We start from the raw sequence: 14,937 nt of genomic DNA, 5'->3' as shown, positions 1-14,937 counted from the left end.
TCCAGTCCCAGCACTCACGATTACATCACTTTCCAGTCCCTTTGCTTATGATGACTCCACTTCCGGTCCTGGTGCTCGTGATGGTGTCACTTCCAGTTCCGGCACCCATGATGATGTCACTTCCTGTCCTGATGACATCACTTCCGTTCCAGGTCTTTGCTATAGGTCTTCAGTTCTGTTTTGGACTTTGAACCAGACCCAACTCTTCAGAATTTAACCCTTTTGTAGCCACGGGTGGCTGCCCCAAACCTTTTTTATGTCTCCTGTCCATTCTTGTGACAATATTAAGAGGCAGGACTTTTCAAATCTATCTTCTGTCAGGCATTTATGTCAGATGATCACCTTCCAGGCTCCCCTAAGTTATGTGGTACACCCTGGGACAAGAGAGGGTACTGTCGCTAACACTCTTGTCTCCTTTTTCCACCTCACAACCTCAAGGAAGCACTCGTTGAAGACAACAGAGGAGACCGGAAGGCGCAGGACTTCTTGATGGAGTCCAACTACCACAGAGAATGAATTCAACTTAATGGCAAATTCACATAGGGAACAAACAGAGCACAAGAGCGGCCCTGTTGCTGTAGGGCTGATGGCACATGACAAGGGACGCGGTCGTGTGCTTTCTCCAGATGTTTTCTTTGGTTGATATTCTATAGGACTACACCTCATTAAGAACATAATGCATTGGACAAACGAGAGGAGACCATTCAGTCCATCAAGCCCCTTTGTTTAGTGAATAGCTAAGCTGTCCAATCATTTCATCCAGATCGTTCTTGAAGGTTCTCGACGTTTCTGTTTCTGCTAGGTAGTTTGGTCCAAACACCAACAAGTCGCCCTCATTTCCACTAGGGGTCCTCGAGTATATGATTACCCCCCCTAAGCCAAAATAATTCAGCTGGAACTGTTTGATCCATGAATTGGCAGACTTTGAAGGCCTGGATTGGGTCCCCGGTGAAGTCTCCTCTGCTCTCGACAATAAACAGGTTTAATCCTCTGAGATGTGGCCTTCAATCCTGAGATGCACTTGGTTGTTCTTCAAGTGTTGCTCTGCTTTTCTTGCAAACACTTCCCCAGATGTGGTCTCCATATTGTGTTATACACTCCAAGCATAATGTCCTTGGATTTCAATTCAACAGTTCTTATGCTATCACCTAACCTTTCACTTGCACATTTAATCACTTCTGTGCATTGCAAAGATGAAGAGAACGTTGAGTCAACATGAACCCGCTAAATCCTTTCCAGAGGTCTCTTTCCTGTAGCTCAGCGTCCTCCATCTTGTTTTATAACTGATGTTCCTTTGGCCTCACGTGTAGCACTTTTTCTTCATTAAACTCCATCTGCCGAGTGTTCACTCAATTCCGATGCTTGCCCAGGTCTCTCTGATTTGCTTTTGCCGCCTCTTCAGTGTCCTCCAATTTTAGGGTCATCTGCAGATTTTACAAGTTTGATAGCCATACCAGAATCAAGGTCATTAATATAAAATCAGAAAAAGTAATGGACCCCAGACAGAGCCCTGAAGAGGACATGTTGGACTGTCCCTGGGGTGTCAACAATCCAACTCATCATCACACAAGTCACCTTTACTCCTTTAATGTTCTCTATAAGCCTGTCCTGTGATGTCCTCCCTTGGTCACCACCACCCTGTACTGTCCTGTCTGAGAAGCCCAAGTCTCAGCTGGTCCACCTACACCTACACCTATGGTGCCCGGAGAGTCTAGTGAGGCTAATGCTGTAGACTTCCGATAGCAACAATGGCTTTCCACCAATAGATGGAATGAGGACGTCTACTTTAACACTCTATTGTAATTTACTTTACGTCACCTTTTGACAGATGATGTGGCCCTGTAGGCTTCATGGGGCTGTGAACTCCAGCAGGACGCGGCGGGACTGAGAATCAGTATCTCCAAATTTGGGTCTTATAGTCCTCAAAAGGAACAAAGTGGACTGTCTTCTTCAAGTAGGACATGAGCTACTGCCACAAGTGGAGGAGTGTAAGCACCTCAGCATCTTCTTCATGAATCTTCTTCTTCTTCTTTTGGCTGCTCCCATTAGGGGTCACCACAGTGGATCATCTTATTCCATATCTTTCTGTCCTCTGCATTGTTCTGTCACACCCATCACCTGCATGTCCTCTCACACCACATCCATAAACCTTCTCTTATGCCTTCCTCTTCTCCTCTTCCCTGCCAGCTCCATCCTTAGCACCCTTCTCCCAATATACCCCTCATCTCTCCTCTGCACATGTCCAAACCAACACTATCTCGCCTCTCTGATTTGTCTGCCAACCGTCCCACTTGAGCTGACCCTCTAATGTCCTCATTTCTAATCCTGTCCATCCTCATCACACCCAACACAAATCTTAACATCTTTAACTCTGCCACCTCCAGCTCTGTCTCCTGTGCCAACGTCTCCAGCCCATATAACATAGTTGGTCTCACTACTGTCCTGTAGACCTTCCCTTTCACTCTTGCTGATACCCGTCTGTCACCAATCACTCCTGACACTCTTCTCCACCCATTCCACCCTGCCTCCACTCTCTTCTTCACGTCTCTTCCACACTCCCCATTACTCTGTACTGTTGATCCCAAGTATTTAAACTCATCCACCTTCACCAACTCCACTCCCCTCATCCTCACCATTCCACTGATCTCCTCATTCACACACATGTATTCTGTCTTGGTGGTCCTACTGACCTTCATTCTTCTCCTCTCATATCTCCACCTCTCCAGGGTCTCCTCAACATGCAGATCACAATGTCATCAGCAAACATCACAGTCCACGAGGACTCCTGTCTAATCTCGTCATCTCGTCTGTCCACCTGTCCATCACCATTGCAAATAAGAAAGGGCTCAGAGCCGATCCCTGATGTAATCCCGACCTCGGTCATTCCCACCGAAGACCTCACTACGGTCACACTTCCCTTGTTCATATCTTGTACCACTCTTACCTTTACTCTTTACTTTGCTTGTTCAGTTCCCCCACAGAGCAATCTGATTGGTTAGTCTGGCTTTGGTCAGCTTGGTCATCATTTACTGTGGTTGCTCAGGTAAACCCGATTTATAAATGGGACACGCCAGGCAGGGGAGGCAGACACACACACACACAAAGATAACAAGGGAAGATGTAGGAGGATCTCCAAGAGTCACCTTCAAACATCTGAAGTATTTTCAAGAATGTGAGTGAGGTTTTCATAGTGGGTAGTGGGGGCTCGTCCAGCATTGGTGGTAGTCAAAGAGTGGACAGGAGACAAGCAACGTACCTCAAGATGGTGGAGTCTAAGAAGCAGGCTTTACAGGAATGCAATCCAGTGAAAAACCTGATGGGCAAACGGCAAGGGCATTAAAAAGCAAAGCTTAGTACAAACATAAGATAAGAGATACCAAATATTTTAAAATGTATTCCATCACCTGTCCTTGGCTAGTGTGATGGATGGCTGGGGTGGGCTGACATCCCAACCAGGATAAACCCCCTAAACCCTTATATGGCAGGGATGAACAGGGGTAGACAGTCCTCTGTGCTCACCTGATACACTACGTGGCAGCATTCCAGGACTGGCATACCCATACACACACCCACCCACAGTGCTCGCTGGGAACTGTAGTCCCATGTGGCACTCCTCTTGTGTTCCATGGGTGGCACCAGGGGGAGCTGTCCCTACTTTTTTGGGCTTCCACCTTAACCAGAGGTGCTTCCTCCATGCAGTGTCTTGACATCAGAAAGACTACCAGGTCCAGCATCAAAGCCCCCACCTCCTCTCATTTGGGGAGCTGGAGTCAGGAAGCGAAGGACAAGGCTCACCTGAAAGGCGTGGAAGGAGAAGGGAACGGACAATTGTTTATTGAATTGTGTTGTGCTGTGCTGACTGACGTCAAGGAAGCCTGTCCAAATAAAACAACTTCATTTTGAACCCGGAGTTGTGTGTTGGCAGGGCTCTGATATGCCCCCTGGTGGCCACATTAGTTATATATAAATTGCTAGATATTAAAGGCACTATACGGATTGATTTAAATTATTATAGGAGCACTGGAAGACGGATTGAAAGAAGTATTTTATAGAGCAATAAGTAGATATGGCAGGAAGCACATAATTGAAAGACAGAAAGATTTAGGGCACTATATTATAGGTAAATATGAAAGACACTATATAGTTAAAAACTTTAAGGCATTGTTATAAATAAAGGAACTCTATGATTGGAAGATACAAAAATTTAAAGCACCATTTCATGGAACGATAGATATGAAAGATATGACAAAAATATAAAATAGAAACATTTAAAGCACTACATTACAGACAGGCAGATATATTATAAGCCACTCTGTAACTGAAAGATTTAAGACATGACAGATCGATATGAAAGGCACTATATAACAGAGACAGATGTAAAATGCACTGCAACAGGTAGAGAGATATAGCTAGCTATAAAAAAACACTATATACCAGAGAAATGATATATGAAAGACATTATATAACAGATATACAAAGTATAATAGTATCTTAAAATAAACTTGAGCTTCCCTACTTCGCTTATCCATACCACATATTCACAATGTCGTCGACTGAGATGTAAAACGCGACTTCATCAAACGCTCACCCAGTGCCCTGGAGAGCTGCCAGAGCTGAAGATTCCTGGCACGTTGTGCCTCAGCCAAGACACCAATGGCCACTGGCACAACACATCACCTGCGTCCAAAGCAAAAGAGATCTCATAAAGAGAAGGAGATGACAGACAACAAGGTAGGCCGAAGATTAGGCAGGTTGGTCAGACTCGTATTTATCTTACGATCATTCATCCATAATACATTCCTGAGGATGCCTATGCAGGTGGATCACCTTACATTGCCGGTGAATTTGTGTTTTTGGTTCATGGTAAGTCCACAGGCTTCCATTTTCCTTTTCCCAGCACATCAAACTCTCAAATGAGGGCACACGGCAACCCATAAGTAAGGGGCAAAAGCACAGAGTGCTTTTATTAAACTCAAAAGTGTCCAAAACAATATACGGTGCAAACGTGATGACGTTAAAACCAAGGATCAAACTCCAAGACGGAATCGTCTCTTTCCTTTTCTCTCGTCTCACTCTTCTCTCCTCTCAAGCACGCCTATCAGAGCTTTAGACCCTTAACTGACTCACATCCCAGCCACCGTCTGTGGGCATCCGCTGCAACTCTTCGAGCTCAACTTCTTCATCCCCACCACTTCCATTGGTAACCCGCAAGATTTCTGAAATCCACGATTGCGCCAGAAAAGGAATTTGCTGCTGGAATGCCATTCAGTCATCAAACTGCAAAACGTTCTAAATGCTTCATCTCCTTGAACTATCATTCATCCATCCATCATCCAACCCGCTATATCCTAACTACAGGGTCACAGGTGTCTGCTGGAGCCAATCCCTGCCAACACAGGGCGCAAGGCAGGAAACAAACCCTGGGCAGGGTGCCAGCCAGCAGGGCATACCCACACACCAAGCACAATTTAGAATCACCAATGCACTTAACTTGCATGTCTTTGTACTGTGGGAGGAAAGGGAACACCCGGAGGAAACCCATGCCGTCACGGGGACAACATGCAAACTATAGGAACTGAACCCGAGTTTCCTAACTGTGAGTCAGAAGCGCTACCCACTGCGCCACCGTGCCGCCCTACTCATAATCCAAGTTACTCGCAATCCAATCTGTGTTACTGGGAAAAGCAACCTTTGAAAAATTCCCGAGAAGCCACAAAATGACTTTTTATGTTGTTTTTCGGATGCAGCGTCCACATCATTTGCACACATCTTTATTCAACAGGATTTCTACAAACCATACAGATCATGCTGTTACAATTCACCGTTATCTGGCGGAGCAAAAATAACATGAATGGTAAAAGTCGTTAAGTCCGCTAAATCTGTCGTGCGCCTCCAATTACTAATACAATGGAAGCCGCCGCGCCCGGAGCTGTCCTCGCCTCGTGGTGCTGAAATTATAAAGGCGCTTTGTTTCTTGATGTCTCGCTGCGCTCTTTTCAGTCCTTTCGGTGAGTTATTATTCCGTGCTTCTAGTGCAACCCCCAAATGACTGAACCTGTTCTTTTGGAAAACACATACCACGACCGTGTGATTATGATTATATCTATGTCTAAATAATTATATTTGATGTTGTTGCAACAATTATTGTTGTTATTGTTATATACCAGGCATTTTAAAAGAAGGTATTTTATTTTTCTCAGTATTGTCTAAAATTATTACAGCGTACTTTGATCACTATTCATTTCTATTTTAAAAAAAGTTCCTCCAATAAAAACTTTTATTTTAAATACTTTACATGCACGTTATAAAAATGACTTTCTGTTTAGAGTAATTCGTGATTTATAAAATCGCTAGCCTTAATCTCGGTGAGCATAATCGGAACACAAGATATTTCTGATAAGAAAAACACACCCAGTGCCGGTTTGGAACCCTAGACGGGGAGAACGGACGTCGCCCCTCGTTGTCCACAGCGGGTAGTCGGTATTATTAGACATCGACGACCCTTAAGTCCCCCTCACTATCCAGAGCGCGTGTCCTATCAGTAGCACAAAGGCCGCAGGCTTTAAAGGAGCGCGCGCCTCTCGGTATACGAAACGTGCGCATTTTTACTTTTCTAAACGGTGCCCAGCGGGAAACAGCGTCCCCTCAGTATCATCAGAGTTCGACAAATGGGGGGTCTGGGATTGGGAGGGTGGTCCATCTTGGATTCCGGAGCGCGCGGCCCTTAATTTTCATGAGTGGCGCCCCTGAGATGACGGCTACCAATTTTCTGTCTCCACAAAGCAAAGCGAACACTGAAAAAAATCTCTGTTAATTTTACAGTGTAAAACTGTTAAATAGCGAAAGAAAAAGAACTGTAGAATGCCTAAGGAAACGCCCCTTTTACCATATTGTTCCTAGTAAACTGAATACCTTTGAAAATCCATCCATCCATTATCCAATCTTCTATAACCTAACTACAGGGTCACGGGGGTCTGCTGGAGCGAATCCCAGCCAACACAGGGCACAAGGCAGGAAACAAACCCCGGGCAGGGCGCCAGCCTACCACATGGCGTGAACACACACACACACCAAGGACAATTTAGGATCACCAATGCACGTGACCTGCATGTCTTTGGGCTGTGGGAGGAAACCCACACAGACACGGGGAGAACATGCAAACTCCATGCAGGAAGGACCTGGGAAGCGAACCCCCAGGTCTCCTAACTGCAAGACAGCAGCGCTACCCACTGTGCCACCATGCCGCTTTACCTTTGAGCAGGGGGGGACTTAAACAAAGTTAGCAGAATTATTTTTCCCTGCATGCTGAAGGTTTTTTGAGGTTATGGAAGCTGATTTATGGTAGGTTGTATTTGATAAGCTGGCACACCTGTAGGACACCAAACACCACAAAAGCCAACTTTACTTCCTCACCTGACAATGTGCCGTAACTTCTTTAAGCATTGAATTGTTTTCAATATGTATAATTAAAAAGTACATGTTTGCTATTGGTTATTGTTATTTTTACTGGTGCAACCTGTGTGCTGGGGTTTGACCCTGACAATTCTTCTTAATGGTTTATTGATTGGCATGTTTTTTATAGTACATGGATTTCGGGTTATGGTTAAACATTCTCTTCTGTTGGAATGTGTTGTAAAGAAAAAAGTTATTTACTATAAAGTTATACCATAGACCTAAAAGTTCGCAGATGACACTGCTATGGTGGGCTGCATTAGGAGTGGGCAGGAGGAGGAGTATAGGAACCTAATCAAGGACTTTGTTAAATGGTGCGACTCCTACACCTGAACACCAGCAAAACCAAGGAGCTGGTGGTGGATTTTAGGAGACCCAGGACTCTCATGGACCCCGTGACCATCAGAGGTGACTGTGCAGAGGGTGCAGACCTATAAATACCTGGGAGTGCAGCTGGATGATAAACTGGACTGGACTGCCAATACTGATACTCTGTGCAAGAGAGGACAGAGCTGACTATACTTCATTAGAAGACTGGCGTCCTTCAACATCTGCAATAAGATGCTGCAGATGTTCTGTCAGACGGTTGTGGTGAGCGCCCTCTTCTACGTGGTGGTGTGTATAAAGAAGAGGGACGCCTCACACCTGGACAAACTGGTGAGGAAGGCAGGCTCGAATGTAGGAGTAAAGTTGGACAGTTTGACATGCATGGCAGAGCGACGGGCGCTGAGCAGACTCCTGTCAATCATGGAGAATCCACTGCATCCACTGAACAGGATCATCTCCAGAGAGAGGAGCAGCTTCAGTGACAGACTGAGGAGACCCCACACTATGAGACTCTTCAATTCCACCTGGGGGGGTAAACATTAACATTATACAAAGATATTGTCTGTTATACCTTCATTGTTATCACTCTTTAATTTAATATTGTTCTTTATCAGTATGCTGCTGCTGGAGTATCTAAATTTCCCCTTGGGATTAATAAAGCATCTATCTATCTATCTATCTATCATATAGTGCCTTTCATATCTATCTATCTATCTATCTATCTATCTATCATATAGTGCCTTTCATATCTATCTATCTATCTATTATATAGTGCCTTTCATCCATCTATCTATTATATAGTGCCTTTCATATCTATCATATAGTGCCTTTCATATCTATCTATATATCTGTCTATCTATCTTCTGTCTTTTTATCTGTCTGTCTAAAAATACTGTCACCTTTTTTTTTAATGGTAAAATTCTGGTAATTCAGCTGTCAGTACTTTACCGTAAATTTAACATATAAAGCTTGCAATGATGCACAATATTAAAATTAAGGTAGTAAAATGTTTTTTCAGAGCAATTTCATAAGGGTCCATTTTTAGTTCCCAAAAGAACCATCCATAAGAAGATTCCTGGTAGAACCATGTCAGGGTTTATAAATAACCATAAACAGATGATAACAGATTGCAATCCCATAGGAATCCTGATTTTAAGCAGACTCTCCTTGGTTACAATAACACAGGTGGAGTTCAGTTTTTTGTAATTCTTTGTTAGAAATAAAAAGTCTCAGAGTGGTTCTTCAGACCAATGAATCAGGGGAACCATTTTTTATCCCCAAAAGAGCCATCCACACGAATGTTGCAGAAGGAACCTTAATTTGTATTCATCTATAAGAGGGTCCCAGAATACCCTTGAATAGATGATAACAGATGTGTGAAATATCAACGTGTTCCTGATCTTAAATGGACTCCGAATTAAGAGATTACGTTCCGGTTTGCGTGATCTGCCTGTATCCTGCTCTACGCGGTCTACAAATACATTTTGTCCACATACCAGAAACCCTTTGTCAACTCAAAGAACCAATTTTATATCCAAAGGACGCTTCTCAGATTTTAAATGTCTTTATTTTTTTTTTTTTTTGCCAATTACTGGTTAAAAGAGGAACCGCCATCCCAGTAAAATGCAATAAAGGAACCAGGACTGTTAAGTGTGTATAGGTAGCCAACTGTACTTTAAAGATTTCAGTTTTGTCCACATATTAGGAAACTTTTCAAAGCCCCAATGTGCCATCTTGATATGCAAAGAAATATTCAAACAATTATATATTTTTGTCAGGCGATGTTTCTACAAGGAACCACCCAACCCAGTAAAACACCTTTAGAAAACCGTAAATGGTTTGTCAGAGTGAAGCCATAGTGAACCATTTTTTGTTCCCATAAAACCCATCCACATGAAGGATCCACAAAGAACTATTTATCTATTTAGATCCTTAAACTTATACAGTAAATGACTGAGAATAGATGGTAACAGATGTGTGAGATACCAATGGCTCCTGATCTTCAAAGTATACTTGCTGCATACATATAGCAGCACAGGTGAAGTTCCAGTTTTCTAAATCTGCTAGTGCCCCGCTAGGTAGCCTGTCATCCATTACAGATTTTTTTTTTCTACATATTAGGAAGCACAAAGAGACAATTTCACATGCAAAGAACCCGTCTCACAATGAACTGGTGCTTTGTCATGCAATGGCGCTACACTGAAAAAAGTAGAACATTGCTGTTGTTCATTCAATGTAAATTTTCTCTTTCAAGCAACTTAAGATTAGTCATTTAGTGTTGTAGCTTGAAATATTTGGTTTCAGATCTCAATCCATCCATCCATTATCCAACCCGCTATATCCTAACTACAGGGTCACGGGGGTCTGCTGGAGCCAATCCCAGCCAACACAGGGCACAAGGCAGGAAACAAACCCCGGGCAGGGCGCCACCCCACCGCAGGGCACACACACACACCAAGCACACACCAGGGACAATTTAGATACGCTAACCTGCATGTCTTTGGACTGTGGGAGGAAACCCACGCAGACATGAGGAGAACATGCAGACTCCACGTAGGGAGGAGCCAGGAAGGGAACCCAGTCAGGTCTCCTAGCTGCGAGGCAGCAGTGCTACCCACTGCGCCACCGTGCCACCCCAGATCTCAATCAAAGTAAAAAAATATGTTTGTACCAAAGTAAGTTATGGTGGAGGGAATAAACATAAAAATCCTATTTCAGTTACCCTTATATTTTAGGTTGTTTGTGTGGGGGGGCCGTTTGCATATTTTCCAGAGTGCTGGCTTTCCAACTGCCAGGCAAGAAGAAGACTTTCCCAAGTGGAGTGGACGTGGCTGTCCAGGTCTGGTCATTTTCAGCAGCAGACTTTCATAACGGAGGATTTCTGGTAAGTAACCCCGTTTCTCAACTGTGAATTTTAAATATAAGAACTCGTAATAAAAGATACTTTCAAGAACGCTGTAGAAACGTTTAATAATTGTTTGTTGTATATTTAAGATTTACACTGTAAAATGCTTGTGTCTTTGCACTCGATGTTTAAATAAATGTAAAAAGTACAGCATTGGAATGTGTTATGTTCATAATATTTCTAATAGCATAAAAACAGGTTACGACCAATAAACCATTTTAAATTGTAACAACTTAAAAAACAGATTTACTTCAGTATAAAACAAGTGAATTGCACCCAGTCACTCGAAATGATTTGCCTCAACTTAAAAATTGTGCGTCCAATAAGATAAAAAGAATTCTATTGGTTCAGATTGAAAATATTAAGTGTGAATCATTACCTTAATTATTTTAAGTTGAATGGAGGTTACACTTTTTTCAGTGTTAGAACGGCATGGTTATGTGATAAGGGGCGACAATAAATAGGCGGGCAAAAAAGTCTTGGGAATGGGAAACAGAAAGTGCAAGGAAGTCAAAGCGGAGGTCGAGAGATAAAGGAGAAGAAGACATGAAGGAAAAAGGTTGGGCTGAGGAGGACCAAGCTGCAGGAAGGCTGATCAACCCCAAAACGAAGAAGATATCATTGGCAATTTAGTTGTGCAGCTTTAAAAACGATTAAGATAAACCACCATTAAATATCGCAGATAGACAAACAAATGGTAATGGGAGGGGAGGGAGGGGGGTTATTGGAGTCATTGGAAGGGTGTAAGAGAGAAATCGTAAGAGCAAAAATTAATTAATCTGCAATTAAAAAACACCTTTTCACATAAAAGTGACCAAGTGTTAAATACACTCCTCAAGTGGTAAAATAATCCTTAATAGCGCATACTGTATTTCCATATTGATTCACAAATTGCGTGCGCAGAGCGACGAAAGGAAATGAAAACTTAACGTGAGTTTGTAACCTTATTTTTTTATTTTTTTTTTCCAAAGCAAATCGCGTTTTTCAGACAGAGGCGCATTAGAAAGACAGACTTACCGAATACAGACAGGCGCCTCAGCGGAGACAGCAAGTGAAGGATGAGCAACGCCGCAGCCGCCAAGCCCGTGCTGAAGGATACATAAATGAAACGTTACTGGCATGAATTCATTTTGGGCTACTTTAGAATCTGACATTTAACGTCAGAGGAGGTGAAGAGTGCTGGAATTAACGACGGCGATCGAGTCCAGAGAGACGGGCGCTGAGCAGCTTCTCCGTGCAGAGAGCAGAGGAGGCTATAAAGGCGGCGGACGCGATGCGGAGCGGACCAATGAGCGAGCAGCGGGGCGGACCGACAAGGCACTCAGGCAAGCGCTGCATTCACAAAGTAAAACCCAGCCTCGACGGCACAGTCGTCCATTCGCAATGAAGATAGGTGAGGGAGGCATGAGGGGGCATAAAACGAAGAAACGGTGCACTTGATTGTGATGCTATTCCGCTTGTGTGGAGTCTTTTTCAGTATCCGTCATACGTCGCGAAAATGAAACTACACTTAAAATTAATGGAATCAAACGCCTATGAGATGATGTGAAAATGAGCATGAGGGCTTATTGAACTCCCTAAGGTATCAGATCTTCCTCAACTGTGCTCGTTATCAGAGGTTATTTTTCACATTTTAGCATTTGGCTATTCATCTATACACGTCCAACGTCTCCACTTTCATCGCAATGCATTTGTGCGTTGATAGAAAAAAAAAAGGTCGGCAAATTTCATTATAGGCAAACACGTTAAGGGGCTAAACCGGGTGCGATACTCCGAGATAAGACTGCGATGCCAAGCCTTAGCGCGACGTCGTGCAGCATATCCCAAGATTTCATTTGCCAGCCGATCAAACAGCAAAAGGGCGACATCATCCAGGGCCCCCGGAAATGAGCCGGTGGGCACCTCCCTAGACCCGACACCTTTACAGACGGAACCTAACACACGATGCTGAGGTGAGGCACTCGTTCGGATGGCGACCTGTTCGCGCCCAGTCAGCTGTACTTGTTGACACAGCTCGTGAGCAAACCCCACTCAGAAATAAATACATGGATACATACATACATACATACATACATACATACATACATACATACATACATACATATAGGGTGGTCCAGATCTAATCATGCAATTTTCATTACGCTATAACGTATTAAGTTTTTAACAGTACATAGAAAATCACCCGGAAAATCCCGGAACATCGAGAAGTGTGCGAACTGCTGACATGAAGAATCGTCTTCGCGCTGAACCGGAATCGTCCCCGCATAAATCAAAGTCATCTGGGCCACCCTGTACATACATCCATACATAAATAAATAAGGTGGGCAAATAAATAAGGCCGGTTTCCTCCCACATTCCAAAGACATACAGGTTAGGTGCACTAGCGATCCTAAATTGTCCCTAGTCTGTGCTTGGTGTGTTTGTGTGTGTGTGTGTGTGGGTGGATGTGTGTGCCCTGCGGTGGGCTGGCACCCTGCCCAGGGTTTGTTCCTGCCTTGCGCTCTGTGTTGGCTGGGATTGGCTCCAGCAGACCCCCGTGACTCTGTATTAGGATTAAACGGATTGGATAATGGATGGATGGATGGATAAATAAATAAACCAACCACTGAATGAACTTCTGTCAGCTAGTTTCCTCGCTATTGGTCACCATATACTGTAGAATGCCGAAACGCAAGGAAGAGGGGGCTTGCGAACGGAGGTGGTTGGTGGGGGTCGTCAGGGGGATATTACTCACAGGTGGAGAGAGAAACTCGCAATAATCGGGGCTGAAAGCCTGAGAGCATGTCTAAAGCCCACCTTAACTGCTAATCATGCTACGCAATTTTATTCCGTAGTACAGGCGGCTTTACGCCATCGCTGAAAAAAAATTGCTGGACGTATTTAATAAAACTGACACACATTGACATTAAATCAAGATGTAATAATAATAATAATAATAATAATAATAATAATAATAATAATAATTGGGGCGGCGCGGTGGTAGCGCTGCTGCCTCGCAATTAGGAGACCCGGGTTCGCTTCCTGGGTTCTCCCTGCGTGGAGCTTGCATGCTCTCCCCGTGTCTGCCTGGGTTTCCTCCGGGCGCTCCGGTTTCCTCCCACAATCCAAAGACATGCAGGTTAGGTGGATTGGCGATTCTAAATTGGCCTTGGTGTGTAGGTGTGTTTGTGTGTGTCCTGCGGTGGGTTGGCGCCCTGCCCAGGATTGGTTCCTGCCCTGTGTTGGCTGGGATTGGCTCCGGCAGACCCTGTATTCGGATTCAGCGGGTTAGAAAATGGATGGATAATCATAATTTTTATTTATATTGCACTTTATATTTTAGCAATCTCAAAGTGCTACAGAGTAAAAAATAAAGTAATAAACAAGAGAATCTATAAAATAATAAAAAGATGTCCTCATTTAAAACACGCCCCTTGTTATTCACTCAAAATAAATTATTGAATGAACATATCAGTTATCGGGAGCGGCGCAATAGCTTCAGGTTAAGACCCTATAATCAGGAGAAAGGCGGGAAGGGGTCGTCCCCATTTTCAAAGGCTGGGCGTTCGAACATCTGGGGCTACAAGCTTAAGTGCATTGCACAATGGGGACTGTCAGCTAAACCGGCTGAGATCAGGGGACAAAGCAAGGCTGGAGCCCACCCTAACGACACCTCTGTCACTGAAAGACACTCTTTGACTGAAAGGAAGTGTGTGACACAACACATTGAGGTGGCAACATGTCAGTATCTAGCCATCTTAATCCAGAGCAGGGTCGCGGTTGGGGGTTTGGGTGACTGGTGCCTACCCCAGCTAGAATAAGGAGCAAAACAGAAATACACAGGGTGCCAGTCCACCACAGGGTGAACAAACACACCAAACACACACCCACCAGGGCCAATTGGTGTCGCCAATTCCACATTACCTGCATGTCTTTGGATTGATGGGTGGGGGCACCGGAACACCCAGAGAAAACCCAAGCAGACACGAGGACAACATACAAACTCCACACGGGGAGGACCGAACCCCGGCCGCCCTTTACGTCAACAACAACAACAACATTTATTTCTATAGCACATTTTCATACACACAGTAGCTCAAAGTGCTTTACAAAATGAAGAATAGAAAAATAAAAGACACAATAAGAAAAGAAAAGAAATCAGCGTTAATTAACATTGAGTAAGAGTAAGGTCCAATGGCCAGGGGGGACAGAAAAAACAATAAAAAAAACTCCAGACGGCTGGAGAACAAAATAAAATCTGTAGGGATTCCAGA

At 43.9% G+C, this 14,937-nt stretch overlaps 1 protein-coding gene across 1 annotated transcript in view; it reads right to left on the bottom strand.

The window, feature by feature from the left end:
• The window catches only part of LOC120542462 (neuropeptide Y receptor type 6-like), a 35,976-nt gene extending 24,037 nt beyond the window's left edge, over nucleotides 1–11,939 (bottom strand). The window contains exon 1 of the mRNA XM_039774959.1: nucleotides 11,702–11,939. The gene's annotated coding sequence lies outside the window, so the exon portion shown is untranslated. The remainder of the gene's footprint in view (nucleotides 1–11,701) is intronic.
• Nucleotides 11,940–14,937: the final 2,998 nt, after the last annotated feature.

Source organism: Polypterus senegalus, chromosome 13 (genome assembly GCF_016835505.1).
Source record: "Polypterus senegalus isolate Bchr_013 chromosome 13, ASM1683550v1, whole genome shotgun sequence".
Lineage (NCBI taxonomy): Eukaryota > Metazoa > Chordata > Cladistia > Polypteriformes > Polypteridae > Polypterus > Polypterus senegalus.
The sequence above is the reverse complement of the archived record's forward strand: the minus strand, read 5'-3'. Positions and strand labels throughout refer to the sequence as shown.